The sequence below is a fragment of the Lycium barbarum genome, chromosome 8 (assembly GCF_019175385.1).
Source record: "Lycium barbarum isolate Lr01 chromosome 8, ASM1917538v2, whole genome shotgun sequence".
Taxonomy (NCBI): domain Eukaryota; kingdom Viridiplantae; phylum Streptophyta; class Magnoliopsida; order Solanales; family Solanaceae; genus Lycium; species Lycium barbarum.
The window spans coordinates 88,138,315-88,146,833 of NC_083344.1; positions in this window are offsets into that span (position 1 = coordinate 88,138,315).

Below are 8,519 nucleotides of genomic sequence, written 5' to 3' on the forward strand. Positions count from 1 at the left end.
GGTGAGCCCACATTCTTGTTCGTGGGACACCCCATTTATTGATTGCATTTATTTAAATTAGTTTCCGGGCTGCGTCCCGATGAGTTAGACGTTTATTCCTTATTCTTAGAAGCTCCTTAGTATACATTCGAATGTGGGTAGAAGAAAAGTTGTTGTTTAACTTTTTCGGGCACACTATCATGTTTTGGTTAAATTATTTAAATTATAAAGACTTCCGCTGATTTTATTCTTACATCATGACTTGTTTAAATTTATTTTATAAACTGTTGGAGGTGATTATTGAACCTGCCAGGTTCAAGTGTCATTGTGCATCTTTTAGGTTTTTCTGATGTTGTTCATGACGTCGGATGCCGATCACGTATAGGGTGGGTTTTGGGGCGTGACACTGGATCCCTAAGCAAACGGGTCCACTTTTTCCTTATCAGCCCATTCCAAAAATTCGGAGTATGCATTTCTGCGTTAGACATGTCAAATCCCCGCTCTAGCAGCAAATAAATAGATCTCTGGGTCAGGTGTAAGCGTTTGCTATGACGTGTGAGATGTTATTTTCATATGTGGTACCTCTTCTTAATTTTGAGCCATCTTGCCTGTAAAAGAATTAGAAATGTGTTAAATTCATGTCTTTTCAGCTGTTACGGTTCGCGTTTTCGCGTGAAGCATTAGCGCTCGAAAAAGCTACTTCGAAATCATTGTTTCTCTTTTGGACTTTATTTTAAAAGAGTCGCCACCTAATTTTTAGGAAATTAGGAAAATCATATTGGAAGGGTTTATTCATATATCGTGAAAAATCCTTCGTAATCCAAAGCTTAAGGCAAGGGTTCTGGTGATCCCCTAGGGAAGGTGTTAGGCACGCTAGTATTAAGGATCCGTATTATACGGTTGACCTTCGAATTCCAATGTGTGAGCATTTGCATGAACTGTTTGTTTGGTGTTTATTTCCGGTAAAAAGTTTGTCATTTTGCATATCATCTTTTGAAAAGAATTGAATGTATTCCCTTTACATATAGGGTATTTAGGTTCGAATTTATAATATCTAGATACAATTAGTTCCTTTCACATATAATGATAATAGTATTTTTTGTAAAGATAAAATTCTCTTTTAAAGTATGGGATAGATAAATTTTGTTCATGCTTGACTCATACGTGGTCTGGGTTAATCCGTATGTTTTTAGAACGTTCTTATCTAAAACTTTATGTTTACAAATAGTTTACACGGATTTAATTTATAAAAGATTTGCTTATATAATTAAACTAACTTTTGGTCCTGGAATTTATCTTAAAGCCCAATTGTTTATAAAATAAGAGTAACATTTTGAAATGGGCTTTGGCCCAAACTATGTTCCTTTTTATGAAAAATTAGTTAAGGTCTACTGGGTTTTGTCCGGAATCTCATGTTTTCCTTTAGCTATTGGGCTCAGCCCAAAACGTGTTTTCCCTCCTCTTTTTCTGAAAATATTTGGTTAAGTTGAGCCTTAAAAAATGTGATTTTAGTTTGGGCCTTAGCTCTCAAAATTCCTCAATCTTTTGTCTGAATCTAGTCTACAAAATATTCACGTTTTAGTACGGTAATACACTACATATCTATGAATTCAAAGTCGTTTTCCGACTGGGTTTTGGTCCAAAATAAGAGCTTGTTTTTGGCATTTAAAAACTACATTTATGCACAACTGTGAAATTATTCTTTTCTGCCTGGACTTAAAAAGAGCTTTTGGAAAACTGAGTTTACAACTAGAAAAACGTTCTTTTGGTTTAAAGAGAAATGTCAAGCCTCATTTTTCTTTGCTTAGGATAATGATAACAAATTTTTAGTAGTTAGACTAATCCTTTTAATTCTTTTCACTTGTTTACTAAGCCATTTTTATTCTTTCAGAAAACGTTTATATTAAGCCTGGCTTTGAAAATCACGTTGGGGGGCCTAAGGTTGACCTAAACGGCGTGAACATTACAACCAATCAATCGAGAGTCTTCTATACATTTAGAAACTTTCTATTTATTCCCATATGTACCGTTTACCTTAGATTCCTAGTCCAAACCATAAATGATTGTAATAATAGTGTGAGTTTGTTTTACGACATACAAGTAAAATACTTTGGATAATAAAGAAACTGGCATGCTGAAATTTAAAGGAGGGATAGACGAGGGGTATACCAAACCCCTAGTTAACCATTTTTACCATGGTTGAGCCTTCATGTCATTCTCACCTATGACTAGGCCTTCAATAATATTAGCTTTCCTTTTCTCTTCTTGGACTTAACAGTTTCTGAAAGAAAATTTCCTATTGGGCCTTTGGCCCAATAGGGTTGCTGGACTTTGGCCCAAATGGCCATGCAGTAAGAGGAGGGGAAAAAAAAGAACCAAATTAGTCTATGATTGCGGAACCTATCACTAGCATAATTATAAACATAACCATATATATATATATATATATATCAAATTTGGTAACAAAGTGCTGAATTAAAGGACTTGATCTTATACTCTCAGCTTCACCGAATTGTAACTCATGTCATACCAAAGGAAAAGGTTGTCACCACTCTTATTCCCGATGCTGCACAAGTTCCAAGGGGTTTCATGAACCCCAGGAATGGGTGGACATTGGGGAATGGCTAAGACCTATCCCCCCAAACCACCTCAACTTCCGAACCAGTGTTGCCAAAGTATACGACCAGAGCCCCAGAATTGTGCAGAAGCATCATCACATAGGGAAGTAATTTAAATACAAACAATAATAAAAGTAAACTCAAAGTCATGACAAGGAGACTGAGGCAGATATTGTAAAGCGATGATGTATACAAATAACATAACAACTTCAAAATACTTAGTTAATAGGTGATACAAACAAACAATCCTCTTTTTCCTTTGCATTTGGATTTTAATGAAAACTGGCCCCTTTTCCAATTAATCATGAGTTGGGCTAGGTGTTACACCTCTCGTTTTCATCATAGGAGAACTTATGGTTTCCTAGTCGGGTATGCCTATAGAATTTAGACCCGAGCCCGAGTTTGGAGGTAGAAAGTGTCTTGCCTCGTGTACAAGGCTACCAGTAGGTATTCCTGGGAATTTGCAGGATTAGAAGTTGAGCGAATCGAATAGACGCGACCTGAGCTGAATCTGAGAAAATCTGCAGACACCAGTCATCGTCGACGGGTCGTCCATATGATCAATAGACCATCGTTATGCGGCATCGACAGGGTTCCGCAGCCTTGCAACAGCAAGCGCAGGTCGTCGGAGCAAGTTGACGGACTGTCGACATGTCGATGGGTCGTCGACCCGCTCGTCGACCCGCTCGTCAAACCGCATCGCTGTAGCTTTTAATTTCCAGGTATAAATATAAGACCCACAACTTTATTTCTCATTTTCCTCCATTCCAAATAAAAAAAAACCCTAGTATTTTCTCTCCCAACATTTTCCATCATCACTAGTGGAGATTTGGTAAGATCCGAGCCCCGTAAACCCGTACTTGTGAAGAAGAAGGTTGTTTCTAGGGTTTCTTCAAGGTTGTGAAGCTTAGGAAGTTGGAGTTGAAGTGATTCTTCGAATCTTAGACCCCTCAAGGTATGTAAATGATTTCTACCCTTGTATTTGAGTTTATTATCAAGAGTTTTAGTGATTTTAAGTACAGAGGATACCTATGGAACTGGTAAATGTTGTCCATAATTCGTTAAACTCTTTATGTATTTAAAGATGGTTAGTAAGTGAGGCAAATAGTCTTATTAAGGCCTATGTTATCTTAATTGTAGACTTGCAAGTTCGATAGGTAAAAGTTGGACGATTGGATAAATTTCAAGGTATGTTAAGGCTATCCTTTCTTTCCTTTGGCATGATCCTATGATATGAGCCAACAAACGAGTAAGAGAACTTCCATGTTACTCTACTCTTAGAAGCATTAGAAGTACTTCAGCCTTTGATGTTCATGTACCTCGTTTATGAGTGTTCCTTCTATTCATGGGTCCAGTCTTATGTAGCCAGTTCTATGTATACAGTTTACTCATGCATTACATTTATTATATAATTGTGTACATTGACCCGTGGCTGGAAGGCGTTATATACCAAAATATTAGATATATATGTGGAGTATGAGAAGAGAGATAGGCGTTATATATAGATGTACAACCTTCATTGATAGGCATGAGCATGGATATTATGCGCCCACAGTGGCATTGTCAGTTACACAGTTTTATGCATATACATACATATACTAGTTCATACAAGTACATGCAAATAGTCATTTCAGCTTATATATATATATATATATATATATATATATATATATATATATATATATATATATATATGTTGTTCTTATGCCTTACATACTCGATACATTATCCGTACTGACTCCCCGTTGTTCGGGGGGCTGCGTTCATGCCTGCATGTTAAGGTAGACCGACAGGTGGTCCAGCTTAGTAGGACTTCTATCCAGCAGTGGTCAGTGCGCCTCATTGATCCGGAGTTGTAGTCTATTTTTGGTATACTAGCCTTTTGAGATGTATATGCATATGGGTATGACGGGGCCCTATCCCGTCCTTTCTATAGCTTTTATTCCAGTAGATATCTGTAGACAGTTGTATGTATTAGTCAGATGATGTATCCTTGTCGGCTTCTATTCTTTTGTGTACAGTATATGTAGCAGCCTAGCTGGCCTGCACTGTTCTTTCAGCATGTTTATGTATATATATAGGTTGTACAGAGTTCATGATGTTATCTATTTATGAGGCAGTATGAGATCAGTTAGAGCCTCTTGTGGGCCTTTGATGTTCAGCGAGATTTAGATATGAGTATAGGGGTGTTTGGTCGCTAGAGGTTAGATACTCTTCACAACTCATCGGTTTGGGTCGTGACAGAAGTGGTATCAAAGCAGTTTCATCCTTGGGTTGTCTACAGACCATGTCTAGTATAGTCTTGTTTATGGGCGTGTTGTGCACCACACTTATAAACAGGAGGCTATAGGATAGTTAGGAAATTGTCATTCTTTCTCCTTCTTAGATTCTACGATAGAGCCCTGTGTTAAGCGTTCACTTTCTGATGAATTGTTCTGATTTCAGCGATGCCCCGCAAGAAAGCTACAGCTGCACAGAAGGGCAAGAGAGCAGCCGGTGAGTCCACTAGCCGTACTCGGCAGGCCACGAGGGCCCAGGATGAGATTCAGAGTGAGGGGCTGTCTAAGACATCGCATACCCCTCCTCTAACACCTTCCCCAATTCCTCTGCCGGATGTACCGGGCCAGGACATGCGGGATGCTATACAGTTATTGACCAGATTAGTAGCCGCCCAGGCTCAGCGGCAGGGGGTTGGTGTTGACGAGGGAGACAGGGCCGGTAGTTCGAAGGTTAAGACCTTCCTTGGGTTAGGACCTCCAGAGTTCTTGGTGATATAGCAAAATATGGACCCCCAGGATTTCATTGATGGTATGCAGAGGACCTTGAGGGTTATGCATGCGGATGAGGTCGAGTCCGTGGAGTTGGCTTCGTATAGGCTTCGTGATATTACAATACAGTGGTATATGACTTGGGAGCTATCTAGGGGAGAGAATGCCCCTCTAGCGATTTGGTGAGAGTTTTCAGATGCTTTTATTCTCCATTATTTACCACCAGAGGTCCGACGAGCCCAAGCAGACAGGTTTCTGCGTATTGAGCAAGGTAGTATGAGCATCCAGGAGTACTATGTATAGTTTGATTCTATGCCTAGATATGCCCTAGCTATGGTGGCTCAGATGGAGGACAGAGTTCATCGCTCTATGCCTGGTCTAGGTCCACATTTGATAGATGCTTATCCGACAGCCGCATTACAGCCAGGAATGGATATCTCTCGTATACAGGCATATGCACAGAATTTGGAGGACCGCAAGTGTCAGCAAAGGACAAACCTTGACCGGGGCCATGGATAGAAGGCCAGATATTTAGATATTAGGGGTGAGTCTAGTGGAGGACAGAGACAGCAGTATCCCCGATATCCATTCCATTCAGGGGAGTGCATCTCCGCGGTTTTCAGGTCCGAGGTTTGATCGGTCTTCTTATTCTGGAGCGGACCAGAGTTCCTGGGTATCAGGCTCTCCATAGCGACCAGAGTCAGGTCAGGCGAGGCCACCCTTTCCGCGGTGTACTCAGTATGGTAGGCTACACACTGGGTAGTGTCGATTGGTGTTGGATGGTTGCTATACTTGTGGTCAATCAGGCCACAGGATGAGGGAGTGCCCGATGAGAGTTGGTACAGGTATGGTTCAGCCTACAGGGTCTGTGGCTGGCTCTTCTTCTACAGTGCACCCTTCAGGGTAAGTTTTTTAGATTCTTGCAGGGCGAGGTAGAGGGATGAGTGGAGCATCTAGCTCGAGCGGTCCTCACCACCACGTATTTGCATTGGTTGGTAAACAAGACCGCGAGACGTCTCCTGATGTTGTTATAGGTATATTATTAGCTTCCTCCCATGATGTTTATGCACTGATTGATCCAGGTTCCACCTTATCATATGTTACACCATTTGTTGCTGGCAAGTTTGGAATAGAGCCTGAATCAATTATACCATTTGAGATATCTACCCAGTTAGGGATCCGATTATAGCCAGGCGAGTATACCGGGGTTGTGTCATCATAGGTTGTAATCATCATACCCTAGGGGACCTGATTGAGTTAGATATGATTGATTTTGATGTTATTATGGAGATGGATTTGCTGGCTTCTTGTTATGCTAATGGTGATTACAGAACAAAGATAGTTTGATTTCAGTTCCCAGGCGAGCCAGTCCTAGAGTAGAAGGGCAATGCTGCTTCGCCGAGGGATAGGTCTATTTCCTACCTTAAGGCAGAGAAGATGATCAGAAAATGGTATATTTTTCACCTAGTTCGAGTTCAAGATGTGCAAGTAGAGTTGCTGACTCTTCAGTCTGTCCCTGTAGTTAATGAATTTCCAGAAGTGTTTCCAGATGAGCTTGCAGGCATTCCCCCAGAGAAAGAGATTGATTTCCCCGTTGATTTATTGCCAGATACTCGGCCGATATTTATTCCTCCATATAGGATGCCACCTGTGGAGTTGAAAGAATTAAAGAAGCAGTTGAAAGATTTGCTTGAGAAGGGGTTTATCAGGCCTAGTACATCGCTGTAGGGAGCACCGGTGTTATTTGTAAGAAAGAAGGATGGATCTTTGCGAATATGTATTGATTATAGGGAATTGAACAAAGTGACTATAAAGAATAAGTATCCGGTCCCAAGGATCGATGATTTATTTGATCAGTTGCAAGGCGCCAAATACCTCTCGAAGATAGACTTGAGGTCAGGATAAAACCAGGTTAGGGGGAAGGAAGAGGACATTCCGAAGACGGCATTCCGGACTAGATATGGCCACTATGAGTTCCGTGTTATGTCGTTCGGGCTAACTAATGCCCTAACTAATGCCCCAGTTGTATTCATGGATTTAATGAATCGTGTATTCAAGACCCTTCCTAGATTTGTTTGTGATTGTATTTATAGATGATATTCTGGTTTATTCGCCGTCATAGACTGATCATGCAGAGCATCAATGAGCTGTGCTTGGGATTCTTCGAAAAAAAAAAAACTGTATGCTAAGTTTTCCAAGTGTGAGTTCTGGTTGAACTCTGTGGCTTTTCTGGGTCACATTATTTTAAAGAAAGGCATTAGAGTGGATGCCTAAAAGATTTAGGCTGTGAAGAATTAGCCAAGGCCCACGACACCGATGGAGATCGCTTGGCAGGTTATTATAGAAGGTTTGTAGAAGGATTTTCCTCTCTTTCAGCCCCATTGACTAAGTTGACTCAGAAATCAGCTAAGTTCCAATGGGCAGATGCTTGTAAGCAGAGTTTCCAAACGTTGAAGGATAAACTGACTTCAGCACCTGTTTTGACTCTTCCCTAGGGGGCAGAGGGTTATGTGGTTTATTGTGATGCTGCAGGTGTTGGGTTAGGCTATGTACTGATGCAACACTGTAAGGTTGTTGCTTATGCTTCTTGACAACTGAAGAAACACGAGATGAATTACCCAACCCATGATCTTGAGCTAGCAGTAGTGATTCACGCTTTGAAAATATGGAGGCACTACTTATACGATGTCCATGTTGATATCTATATTGATCATAAGAGTCTCCAGTACATCTTTAAGAAGAAGGACTTGAATTTGCGTCAGAGGCGATGGTTAGAGTGGTTGAAAGACTATGATGTGGACATTCTGTACCATCTCGAGAAGGCTAACGTAGTAGCTGATGCCCTTAGTCGTAAATATATGGGTAGCATGTCATATGTGCCGCCAGAGAGAAGAGAAATAGTCCGTGAAGTTCATCGATTAGCTATCCTCGGAGTTCGATTGATAAATACAGGTAATGCAGGAGCTACTGTTCAAGACACAACAGTGTCCTCGTTGGTAGAAGAAATAAAGGAACGACACTACGAAGACCCTGTACTAGTTCATTACCGAGATACGGCACCTCAGAAAGAAAAGACGCCCTTTGTGATTACAAGTGATAGAGTGCTCAGGCGTCGAGGTAGGTTATGCGTTCCTAATGTACAAGACTCCCTCAG